Genomic DNA, 12,243 nt, shown 5'->3' on the forward strand with positions numbered 1-12,243 from the left:
ATACAATATGCTGTAATAATCATAGTACAATGTGCTGTAATAATAATACAATATGCTGTAATAATAATACTATGTACTGTAACAATAATAATACAATATGCTGTAATAATAATAATATATGTGCTGTAATAATAATACAATGTACTGCAATAATCATAATACAATGTGCTGTAATAATCATAATACAAGGTGCTGTAATAATAATACAATATGCTGTAATAATAATACTATGTACTGTAATAATATTAATACAATGTGCTGTAATAATAATAATACTATGTACTGTAACAATAATAATAAAATATGCTGTAATAATAATATGTACTGTAATAATAATAATACAATGTGCTGTAATAATAATACTATGTACTGTAACAATAATACAATATGCTGTAATAATAATACAATATGCTGTAATAATAATACAATATGCTGTAACAATTATACAATATGCTGTAATAATAATACAATATGCTGTAATAATAATACTATGTACTGTAACAATAATTATTTGGTTACAAATATGCATATATTTTGTAACCAGTGTTAATGCACACTGGACACAGTATTTAATCCCAACACCTATTGTTTTGCATAATGAGACTTTAGGCTGAACTTTGGCATTTCATTCAACCACACACAGTCTTAACCCATCGCGTCGCTTGGGGATTAACACTGACCTTTGGCATTTTATCATTTGGCTTAAATAGCCACCTAAAACCTTAGCTATCAGTTCACTCTCGATTCTACACGAGTCCACATCGGTCCATTCCAGAAATCAGCAAAGCACCCACACACCCTGCTGTTGGTCATTAACATGTGTAATTATGTAACCTTTCAAGTCATACTATACCATTTAGCACTCTTTGTGCTCAATTGTTTCTTTTATGAATAAAGTAAGGGGGTTGCCACCACAGGGCATGCAGGCTGACCCAGGTACCACGATGTCATTCCTTATGGCCTTGCGAGTCAAATCTGAGACTCCGGTCATGAGATAACCATCTATGACGCCTGCGCGTACAGTCACTGCTGGTGGCAGGCTACGCCCAGGTACCACGCTTCAGGCCTGATGATGTCAGTCACATGCGACTTGCATCATGAGGCAGAAACGCCAAGACACCTGCCGGCGCGAGCTCATCCCTCCTTAATTTTTCGGCAACTCTTGTGTCTGTGTCTTTTATTGGGCATTAATAATACAATATGCTGTAATAATGATAATACTATATGCTGTAATAATAATACAATATGCTGTAACAATAATACAATATGCTGTAATAATCATAGTACAATGTGCTGTAATAATAATACAATATGCTGTAATAATAATACTATGTACTGTTATAATAATACAATATGCTGTAATAATAATACAATATGCTGTAATAATAATACTATGTACTGTAACAATAATACAATATGCTGTAATAATAATACAATATGCTGTAATAATAATACAATGTGCTGTAATATAATACTACTATGTACTGTAACAATAATAATACAATATGCTGTAATAATAATAATATGTACTGTAACAATAATATTACAATGTGCTGTAATAATAATAATACAATATGCTGTAATAATAGTACAATATGCTGTAATAATAATACTATGTACTATAATTATAATAATACAATATGCTTTAATAATAATACTATGTACTGTAACAATAATAATTCAATGTGCTGTAATAATAATACAATATGCTGTAATAATAGTACAATATGCTGTAACAATAATACTATGTACTATAATTATAATAATAGAATATGCTTTAATAATAATACTATGTACTGTAACAATAATAATTCAATATGCTGTAATAATAATACAATGTACTATAATTATAATAATACAATATGCTGTGATAATAATACTATGTACTGTAACAATAATACAATATGCTGTAATAATAATACTATGTACTGTAACAATAATAATTCAATGTGTTGTAATAATAATACAATATGCTGTAATAATAATACTATGTACTGTAACAATAATAATACTATGTACTGTAATAATAATACAATATGCTGTAATAATAATACTATGTACTGTAACAATAATACTATGTACTGTATCAATAATAATTCAATATGCTGTAATAATAATACTATGTACTATAATTATAATAATACAATATGCTTTAATAATAATACTATGTACTGTAACAATAATACAATATGCTGTAATAATACTACTATGTACTGTAATAATAATACAATATGCTGTAATAATAATACTATGTACTGTAACAATAATAATTCAATGTGCTGTAATAATAATACAATATGCTGTAATAATAATAATACAATATGCTGTAATAATAATACTATGTACTGTAATAATAATACAATATGCTGTGATAATAATACTATGTACTGTAATAATAATACTATGTACTGTAACAATAATACAATATGCTGTAATAATACTATGTACTGTAATAATAATACAATATGCTGTGATAATAATACTATGTACTGTAATAATACAATATGCTGTGATAATAATACTACGTGCTGTAATTATAATACAATATGCTGTGATAATAATACTATGTACTGTAATAATAATACAATATGCTGTGATAATAATACTATGTGCTGTAATTATAACTCAAAGTTCACTTCCACTTAAGGACATGTCTTTTTTTTTAATTTTAACTTAACCATTTCGTTATTAATGGGGAATGGCATAATTCAAGACAATCTTCGACCGTTTTCCATAATTAATGTCTGCAAAGAAATGTAATATTAATTTCTGACTTTTTCGTCTCTGTCTTGGAAGTTGAGAGTCACTTTAATTTTAATTTTAATTGTTGTTGACGAAAGCAAGGATGTGATATATGCAAAAGTTTGGAGCAACCACCATCTGCATTCATGAAAATTATATCGTCTATAAAATGTGGTGTTCCACGGGGGCTCATTACTAGCACCTTTATTATTTACACATACTCACTAGGGAGTATCATCGAATCGAATGGCCTTTCGTAATCCTATTTATGTTATATGTTTCTTCCGGGCGATGGTTTCTGCTTAAATTACATTGGTCAATTGAAACGCTGGATGATCAGCGATGAACTACAACTTAATCCTAGACAAACTGAAATCATGCTTTTTGGAAACTTCGGCAAGTTGAAGTTAATAACAATGTAATTTGTTGCGATTCAAAGTGCCTGTGCAATGCCCACCCTCACGTTTCCCATTTTAGATCTGTGTCCCACTGAAATGGGCAGTTATTGATTTTTTTGCTGAAAATGATTACTCGTATCCAAGTAAATTCGGGATATTTCTCGTGTTGTAGCCACGCCCACCTATCGTGAAACGGTCGACTGTTTCCGGATTTCCGACTCTCGCCGAAAATGCGCCACCAAATGACAAAATGTGAGAGGAAGTCATACCCTGAGCCGTAATAACACTGGTTGTTCAGTATACTTTTAAACGATGTACATTTTTCGGTCGGCGTTTTTTCTTTTTTTTTGTCTATTGAGAGAGAGTTCGCGCCTTCGGATCCATTCGAAACGTGTGAATACATACACTATGGCTATACGTTTCACTGCAACTGCCCACAACACAACATCTAAAAACTCTCTCTCAATAGACAAAAAAAAAAGAAAAAACGCCGACCGAAAAATGTACATCGTTTAAAAGTATACTGATTTCAGAAGAGAGAGAGAGACGTCCGGCAAGTGTTTCAAATCAGATGACTTTTTTTGCGATCCTGATTATCGTTTTATAGATACCATTTAGTCCATTTTGTAAAAGGTGGCAATAATTTTGACAGTGACACGAAGCGTCGGACAAACAGGAAATTACACAGCCCTTACACACTGCTGACTGTTTTCATTTTCGAAGGCTAAAAGTTTCTGAATTGATTGGTGATTGGTGTTGAATGTCGAATTCACACCTCTGTTCTTTTTTTACTTCCATGCTTGCAGCTTGATCTGCGTAATAATTTATGAAATACGAATCCGGGCTTGGTCAATGTGTTTCCACCAAATAAAGTTTTAATACGATGTTATAATTATGACAATCACGCCATGGATCAAGCTAACTCGAATACACTCTGAATTTATCTGTATGTGTGTCGATTTTAACGCACTTGCCCTCGCCGTGACCCGACGCGTTCACCTATTTCAACAAAATGTCAATTTATTTCCACGCGGCTGTCATTTATTTAGTAACTGTGATTTGTTATTTTTTTTATTATTTTATAGTGATCACTATAGTCTAATGTTTAGAATGTCAAAATATGTTCTCTTTTATTTTAATTTTGAAAGTTTTACTCAGACGATCGATGAAATAAAACAGTGTAGTGACGTGCCTAGTAACCTGCTAAATAACGAGATAATTCCGACGTCAAATTCTATTTTGTCCAGCAACAGTGTACAAACGTGCGCCGGTGTCGGTGACGATCATGATGACCAGCTGCACCAGAACGGACATAATTCGCATCTAACTCAACCCCATGCAACAAAAATTTATACTATGTGTTCATTATGATCCATTCTTCCTCGACAAACAAGTACATAAGTGACAATATAGTCAAAGACGAGAAAACTGCAGAAGAAATTTGCCTTATTTACACGTATCGGCAATGCAAGCTGCCTTGCGACTTTCCCTTCTGACGTCACAAGGGGAATTTCATGTATGCAAATGAGAAGCTAATGAGGAGCCTCGTTTTAAAATACACAAAAATAAAGTTGCCGTAGACTGAGTTAAAACACTAATTCATGCTTAGAAACATAAAAAATAATAATATTTATGTATCAATTGATAATTTTAGGCGTGAAAATAGCAGCCATTTCACAGGCACTAAAAAATATACATACAGAAAATAACAAATATACATACATGTATGTTAAACCTTCAAAGAGTACAGTATTGTGCAGTTGTCACTGTGGGGTGCAGGTCGTAAGACCACAATACGCCATATTTACAACATTTGCTACTCACAGAAATAGAAGTTGTTGTTTGTTTTCAAGGAACCGGAATATATAGCGTATATGCTATACGTTAAGTCATCTTCTTGTTGTTCATAGTTCGAGATTACCAACCAGTGCCGACAGGGCAATAGCTGTTAGTATGCCTCGTTTATGGAATACGCTGTCAAATTTTGTTAGACACAGTTCTAACGTTATTATTATTATTGCTACACACTATATAGAAGTAGTTCACACAGGTAATATGAGCATAGTCCGAGTACAAGTATGATCTTTGTTCTGTTAAATTGCTGGTATATTTATAATTTGTACATGTACCTCTAGTGATAATCGGTAAACCTGACCCCCCCCCCATATCGAGTTATGTCGTGTTTCACGTTCAAGAAACGAATTCACAATATCATGCTAGGGAGCGCACTTATACAATGTCGTCATCATTTCATTGCATTGTGTGATATATGCACATGAATAACAACTATTTTAGGGGGCCCACCCCTGAGCCTTCTAACTTGGCCACAGTACGTAGTGTGTTTATATAAGCATGCTAAATGGTTCACTGACCCTAGGTTGCCGTCACCAATGTATTGTGTTGTTTTTAATATTTCACATATTTATTCAAGGTACAGGTGCCACCGACTTTTAAATACAGATAAAGTTAAACAACTAATAAATGTAACTGATTGCTCGACAAATCGATATTAGACAGGCCGGGACTTGGTTCATATGATCATGATTTCTGTGATTTGGGATTATTATATCTGAAACGTGCCAATTAATATCGATCTAAAATATGATAATTATCGAAGTTTTAGACTGTTATTAGCATGGACAGCATGACACTTCATTCGGTAATTATCTGCATATATCAAATGCAATATTCCACCTTCATGCGAATTATGTCAATAATGTAACTGCCAGCGATTGATGTAAGCTATTAATTTTCGTATCAATGAAAGATATTAATTGTGTAATAAGTGGTTCGCTCACTGACTGGCCCACCTCTGCAAATTAACGTTGCTGGACTTCACACTTTGCCGACTGTTACAAGCTGATTGCTGATTGTGCTTGGAACCTGGATTTGATTCCACGTCATCACATCTGAGTAAACATACAATGATAGTCATGCGTACTATCAAGAAACTAAATATGGCGACTATCATTCTTGCACACTGATGAGAAAGCCTAAGTAAAACTTCCACTTTTTGACGCTATTATTATACTAAAAGTCTCATATTGTTTTCATCAAGTGCACATAAAACCTCTCTACACAACACTGATTAACTTTTAACAACAACAACAACAACAATTAGAAGTAATATTTATCTCTAGATCCGACAAGTTTAATTCTAGTAGTTTATACGTTATAACGGCATATGCGTGTACAATCACAAAAATCGGTTGTTATATACTATACACGTAATTGAGGGCTAGTATGACCCCATCAATTCAAGAGGGACAAGTACGTATTTGAGTAAAATAAGCATGTATGGTGTACCGTGACCCATTCTAAAATGTAGACATACTTGCAATGAAAAAAACGGCAAACCACAATAACCATGGCAAGTTTAAACAAATTGAATGTCGATGGGGTAAAATTAACCGCTGTATTCGTCAAATTGTCTACGACAAAAATATACCAGACAATGATACGATGTGCTATGGATTCAGTACTGGTGAAATGGAAATGAGGAAATGTCCTTCTGTCAAGACACAAAGGACTCGTGGAACATGTTCGGCAGAACGGTAATGTGTATTCACGTATTCGCAACTAACTGTTCTGAGACTCACATCTAGTGACTGGCTTGTACTAATGGCAGGCTAATATGACTGTGTGTCAGTTCAACAATGTTATCACCTCCGAAGATTGCACGGGTTATTTGTCCGTTATATTTAGTGTCATTATATTGGTAATGTACGTAATATATATCCGCCAATATCGACAAGTCAGTTTTAGTCGATGGTATATTTCAATGAATTACCCCATCAATGTACGCGGTGTGCGTATTCGCTCAGTAGCGACACTATGGTATTCAGTTGAACTGCAACCCCTATGGTACACATGTTGGGTTTAATGATAAACTAACATTTCAATATAAACCTCTGGTGTTCAGTAGCGAATTACAACACCATGGTACACTCATGGTGTGTATTCATTTCTTTATCTCATTCTTGCCAAAATATCACAACCTAAATAGTTTTAGTGTCCATCAATCAGATGCAGACATGATATTGAGGGCGGTTTTCACTAAAACCCGGAGTGGCCGCAATTAACTCGAAACTCATGAATTCATTTTTCATGTGGGCGCATTTACAGATAGCCGATAGTGATAATAATTCACATCGTTTTGAATTCTGTGCTGAATATACAGCCGCTGATGGCGATGCAACACAAAAGTGGGTTACAACCAATGCCTGCAACCAATGCGAGATACTGAATACAAATCTAGGCGACATCATCATACCGGGTCGAATATACCCCCTCCGATATAACATTTTATGTAAGTTACCCATTCCCAGGGTAATGGTTGGCCCCGTTATTGCCACAATCGTCAGCAAACCCTACATCACGTGACATGGATATATATTCACTGTTATACTGCCATCAACGTTAAAACCGATAAGCGAAAGGGCGTTTATATTATCAGAGGGGGGGGTTCAGTCTGAAAGAAAAATAATTACCCTTCTTGAAAACTAGTCTAACAATAGATGACCATGCCCAATATCAAGCTATGACCCTCTTCTCAGTGTCAGTTAATCCCAGTTCCGATACCTGAGACTACTAATTTCGGCTTTGTCCGATCACAATCAAACTTATGACAAAGATCATGTACGATAATTACATATGTACATCAGTATTCAATTTGATCAAATATAACTTACCAGCTGCCATTTTTGTTCTCAAATTTGTTTAGAAAAGATGGCAAGAGCGATATCATCCAAACGTTGCATCATGCTTATTAGCTCACATGTGCACGTCATATATTTCTTTTGAGATTTATATGAACATAACCAGCCATTTTTTGTATTCATATTGCATATTTAAAGAGCGGTAGTCGTCGCACTGCGCATGTGCGACGTTTGTGTTGATAAAGTTGATTTTCCCACAATCCAATGCGCTCTCCAAATGAAAATCACAAGTATGAAGTTGGGCACGACTTGCACTGAATACCGTCGGTGACTCCTTCGACACCTTCCAATCACCTAAAAATTACCTAATTCAAGCTTTAAAACGTCCAAGTTTGCACTCGTTGATCTGCGCAACGGTCAAAGTTGCCATCTTTGTTTATATGAGACCCATATATCTCGCGCATGCGTGGCGCGACGACTACCGCGCTTTAAATATTGCGCTTTAGCATATTGCCTGATTCAGTTGAAAGTTTGCACACAAAAACTATACTTACAGATAATATCATGGTTTGTGTTTTTTGTGATTTAATCTAATTTTGTCTGTAAACGTGTTCACAACTGTTTGTTGTAGATGAACAGAGTGATTTTATTCAAACTGTGTACCAGTATTATGCATATTCGGATGTTGGCGAAATTCAAACAAAAATAATAGACTGGCGGCCATTTTTTTATTCTTGTCAGTCTTTAATATATCACCTTATTCAGTTGAAAGTTTATACTATACGTCTTGTTATGATATAATCTGGTCAGATTTGTCTTAAATCCTAATATCACACTCTGTAAATGTGTCCGTGCTATGTCTGATTATAATATACTGCATTGAAATTTACATATACGTAGATCTGTTTGGTAGATATGTGTGGCGTTAATGAATATTAAGATCCACCACCAATGGAAACACACGTTGAATTTACATTAACTGTCAATGCTTGTAAATGTTTAGAAAAAATGACAGACATGTTTTTTGAAGAAAAAAACAACAACAACAACAATTTATATAGGTCATTCAGGCATATCTCTTGGTCAATAATAGGGCTATCTTCATTACCACCCTCTCCACAACCATCCCTCCCCTTCTCGTCATCATTATCATCATCATCATCATCATCATCATCATCATCAGTTTCTTTGATGACCACATCTACTTTTTCAGTGTCTTCTTCTTTCTATTACAGCTGATAATAGTAGCAGTACTACTGCTGGTGGGAATGGTGGTTGTCAAGGATAGTGGTAGTATTGTTGATCAATTGTGGTAGTCATAGTTATGAATGTGGTAGTATTGCTGGTAAGAGTAGTGGTAATTATGGTAGTTATGATTGTAAAAGTATTGTTGGTATGATTGTCATCATAAGAATCATGGTAGTCAATGTTAGTTATGACAATAGTGTTGGTGAGATTCACTGGCAGATCCAGCAATTCGGTAAGGGGCACTTCTATTGACATGGGCTGGGTTCGTCAATTGATTTGTAATTTTTTTTTCAGGGCTGAAGGGGGGGGGGCTGGCGCGCCTCCCCCTAAACCCGCGCGTGAGATTGGTGGTGAAGGTCATTGTGAGAGTGGAGGTAGTCGTGATCATGAAGGTGTTTTTATAGTGTTAGTATACACTAGGCGCTATTAGTGATACTGTTGAAGATAGGCGACACAAAACAATACAATATTCTCAAGCAAAAATTGTTTCTTGGGGAGTGGTCTAAACAAGTATGAACCTTTCTGAAGACTGGCATAAAAAATCCGAACCCTCTAAAACTTAGGGATGAAAAGAAACAAAACCCCCCTTCCCCACAATTTCCCCGGCCTATTTCCCTTGGTAATAGACATCCGTTTTAAAATGTTCGGAAAGTAATATCGGGCAGACGGACGGAATCCAAAATATAATTCCTCGTTTCGGACTGTGTCAAGATCAAAATCGTCAAAAAATGTCATACGCATACATTAAAAGTATGGCTAAAACTTTTAGAAAATATTGCTAAAACGTTTAGAAAATATGGCTTAAACTTTCAGAAAATATGGCTAAAACTTTTAGAACATATGTACAGTATGTTTGATAATTCCATAGCTAGGCATACTTGGGCTACATAAATTAAACATATTTTGTTTTCTTATGGTTTTGGTTATGCTTGGCTGGTTCAGGAATTTGGCAACAAAGATGCATGTATCTCTAATTTATGCCATGGTTTAGAAGTACACAACAAAGAATATGAAGTATTTAATGCAAACACCTTATGTTGGGTTTAAGAGCACACTTGAACCAGAATAGTATTTATTTCTGACTTGTGATTATACGTTAGTTAGAACCTACTAGTACCATGTTTTCAGTAACGCCTCTCCACATTGAGAAAGGACGCCATCAAGATACTGATCTACTACCGTAACAGAGAGTTTGTGAGAGTTGGAAGTCGATAATAAATGTTACTTTTTGTGCTGTTCTAGATATAACGTGTTACATAAAAATAACCATTTTTCGTTTAGTATTCAACCCAACATTTGTAAATTTCATCGACTGTTAAAATTCACTGACTTGATACTGACGAATGTTGCTTCCTTTATACATGGGACTAACACATAGGAGAGCCAATTTAATAATAATTGTAACGTGAAAATCAAGCCATATTTCCATTTGGTCCAGACAGTTTTGTCCAGAGGCCTTAAGACGCAATAAATAAACCGGTTACTTATTTGCTGTGTCAGATAAGAGGTTAGGAACACATACAAATAAAACCAGCATGGCTGCAACTTGAAGCTTTGACACTTTGAAGCAAATCATGTAAAATCCTAATATTGTTATGGTTGATAACATATTGACATGAAATACAAAATGGCAACTAGTCGGATCATCACCATAATGTAAAACAAGGTGACGTGTCATCAGTCAAGGTACGTCCAATGAAAAACAATAGAAAATTAGCATAGACATGCTTGAGAAACGGTTGATGACATGTTAACATTTTATATTGAAAGCAGAGCAAAAACAAAATCAACGTGCATAATATGTAGACCACAGTGACTATGACTTGTCTTTGTACCAACTTTGAACGAATTTAAATGAATCAGTCAAGGCATGTCCAAGATATGATACACATGCGCACGAGCAGATGGAACCCAAAACATTAGTGCTCATTTCGGACTACGTCCTTCAGGGACTAGTCTTCATCATATATAACAATTGTGTTATACAAGGACGTCTTTTCAGAAACCCTTTTGCCCTCTGATGAATAGAACATTCATATATGGTTAATGAGATGGTTATCGATGACATGGTGTACAATGGCTTCCAATAATTTACAAGTGAACCTTTTTGTACATAGTGCAACTAAACGTGCTTACAGGACTATTTGTTGTTCCTCGCATCCGTTGGGACATTGCAATTAAAAGTTCACTCAGAGATCATTTCTAGAGCTTCAATGCTGTCTTGGGAATATTACATGAAATATTTCGTGTTCGAAAATGCGCAAATCGCGGGAAATAATTGATGATTTGCCTGGATTAGCCTTTGTCCCGAATTACTGTTTTTTTTTATAGAATTACTGCACCACCTTGAAAATTATTGTGTCACCTTCAGAAAAGAAAATATCGCTAAATGTGCCCCTCACGAGTGAAAATTTAGAAAGAAGTAACAGAGTTGCCATTAATGGTGACGTTGCTGAGTACTTCTTGACTACTAGTAATACATATCTTGGTTACAACCACAAGTTTCGTAGGTGTGTGATTATATGGTTAACATGACAACACAAATCAATTCTTCATCAGTATTCTTTGAACCAAATTTTGTAGCCGTTCATGTTGTTAAGCTACACATTGGGACTTGAAATAGCACAACCCGAGGTTTAGCATCAACATATGGCCTAAAACAAAGTATTGCTATACACATGTGTCTGTATGTCTATAACGTGAAAGTTGCATTGTAATATATAGAGGAAAAAATCAAGTGTTCGGAATGCCATGTGTATGTAGTCTATGCATAATACTATGTCGCCGCATTCAGTCCAAAATAGCTATGGACACGTGACCGTTTTGGCATACGTGCAGAAAACAGCGATCAATCAATTAGCATCCCATAATTTACAAACGAAAGTGATATAAATTATTCTAAACCGGTCACCCTTGACGACCTACATACGGGTCTGTTCTTTCTTCCGATATTTGGCGTCTTCAACAGTGTTTGTGGTGAGTGGTTTATTCGTAGGTAGTCAGTATTAACTACAATATTAAATCATAGCTAAACAAATTTGGGTCAGTGCATAAGGAGACGTGATAACATACTAATGGTATTAATATGAGCTCACTGGTGAATGAGCAACCTTGCTTTAATAAGACTAACAATATTAGTATTGACAAATATATGCAGGGATATTTGGTGCAATTGGGAAGTTAAGGGTTGACGTTTA

The sequence above is a fragment of the Saccoglossus kowalevskii genome, chromosome 2 (genome assembly GCF_978046115.1).
Source record: "Saccoglossus kowalevskii chromosome 2, keSacKowa6.1, whole genome shotgun sequence".
Classification (NCBI taxonomy): domain Eukaryota; kingdom Metazoa; phylum Hemichordata; class Enteropneusta; family Harrimaniidae; genus Saccoglossus; species Saccoglossus kowalevskii.